Genomic DNA, 2,500 nt, shown 5'->3' on the forward strand with positions numbered 1-2,500 from the left:
CAAGATGAAATTAACTTTGGTGTTGTAAAATTGAACTTTGATGCGAATAGGGTGTCAGGTTTCTTTATTGGCTGGTCACCTGAAACGTTAAAACGTTAAAGTTCATCTTGACAAAGTCAATATTTCCCTATATATACAGCAAGGAGCACTGATGATGATTCATTCAGAATCGAAATATGGCCTTATTTGCAGCATGAATTCGAAAAATAAGTTTATTTTGAATTTTAATAAACTAAACATTCACCAAAAAACTTTAGTGAGAAAAATTGAAAAAACGAACTACAAACATATTAACGCCAAACATTCGGTAGAATTTATAGAATATTGTAAAAATTATGGTCTATTACCAACATATGTATATATATATATATATATGTGTATATATACCTTAAAGTTTTTGTATATCTGTGTGAGTGTGTGTGTTTATGTGTTTGTGTCTGTCTGTGTGTATCTGTATCTTTGGGGTCTGTAAGGAAAAGATTTTTGGTAACTGTAAATTTTTTAGCACACACATCATCATGTGGCCGATGTCCTAATTACCTTTCTATGACATCACCAATGATAAAACGACGATGATGATGATGGTAATGATGATGATGACGATGACGATGATAATGATGACGATGATGATGATGATGATAAAGATGAAAAAAGAAAGGAAGAAGATGACGATGAAAAGGAGGAAAATAATTTTCCATCATTACTATTCAGCACGATTTAATTGCTATCATTACCATTTCCACAAATCATTAAAAGCCTCTCAAATTTATTTTTTTCTCACATTAATTGCCATCTTTGTGACCGCCATTTTTTCCATCCTTCTCAAATCACCATCGTAACTGTCATGACGTCATTTCCTGCCATTTTTAAAAACTACTACAAAATTATCGCCATCCTCATCATCATCATCAGTCTCCCATTCATTTTCATCCTATCTTTATCAAATTTTCCTCATCGTCAAATCATCATCTTTTTATATTTCACCATCTTCCGGTTTATTATCACGATCACCATTTTAATTTCCATCATCTTTTCAGCCCAACTTTCATCATTATTTTTATTCTTATTCGCTTAGTCATTTCAACCTCATCATCACTTTTTCATCCGCCCAACTCCCATAACCAATCATTATCATTCACCCGCCTCTTCACATCCGCCGGTTATGATGGTTTCTAAATTATGCATGTACAATAAGGATGTTTTTGACTTGCATCTCTAATGTATTGAAATTGATGGAGCCAGGAAGAGATTGATGACTTAAACGCTGCTCGACTGACTCATTGCGACCTCGAATCTTAATTATCCTCGCTTTTTTTTGTCTATACTTTACACTTAATTGTCATCACTTACCACTTATTTATATTTTTTGCTTATTACGTTTTTTATTTTTGCTTAAGGCTTGTTTAAACTTTCCCTTGAAATACATTTTCATATTATTTTTTGCATAAAATTTTTTACTTTCTATTTCTACTATCCAATTTTCCCTTAGTATTTTTTATTTTTTTTTCGAATAATTTTTATCTGTTTTTTTTCGCCACCTTCTTTCTCTATTATCACATTACATCAAATAACATCACATCACATCATACCATATCGTATCCCATCATATTACATTACATCACATCACGTTGCTCGTGTTGCTTTCTTATTTGAATGGGTAGTAATTCATATTTTCTGCATTCTCCGTTTAACAATATTGAAGGTTCAATTAATTCAGTGATGTGGTCGGCATAAATTATGGAAATTTAAATATACATTTTTCTTCCATGCTTTGTTATGTTTATTTATTTATTTAATAACAATAATAATAATAACGATAAAAATGTTAATTTTTGTTTCTATTTATTTATTTATTTGCTTATTTATTAAGTTATTTATTTTGCAGTTCGTGTAAACATTTCTGAATATTCAACGATATAGAAAATAAATACAGTTACTCGTTGAAGTCGTAATGTTTTATCAATCAATCATTCAATTGGAGGCAAATCCGTGTCAGCGTTCTCTAAGCTTTCCTATCATCCCCTACCTCATACTCATCTTACCACATCATCACCGAATTCTCACTCATTTTGACACATCATCACCAAATTTTCACTCATCAAACCACATCATTTTCACCCACTTCTCACTTATCTTCCCACAACATCTTCACGCACTTCTCACTCATCTTACCACATCATCCTCACTAACTTCTCACTCCATTTATCGCATCGTTCACATGTAACAATATATTTTTAGCTACTGGATTAACTGGAATAAAATGTATTAATTTAATAAAATTCATTATCATTTTATAGATTTTAAATTTATAGATGTTAAAATGTTTCATTGTTTAATAATCACAATTAAAACTACTTTAAAAATTTAATTTTTCAAACTTATATAGCATGAAATGTTCAAAATTGTCGTTACAAAATATTGTAGTAACACCAAAGAATTTAAAAAAAATCCAAAAATTTGATGACGAATTTGTATGAGATGGAGTTTGAAATATAGACAA

This window comes from Helobdella robusta (genome assembly GCF_000326865.2).
Source record: "Helobdella robusta unplaced genomic scaffold HELROscaffold_15, whole genome shotgun sequence".
NCBI lineage: Eukaryota > Metazoa > Annelida > Clitellata > Rhynchobdellida > Glossiphoniidae > Helobdella > Helobdella robusta.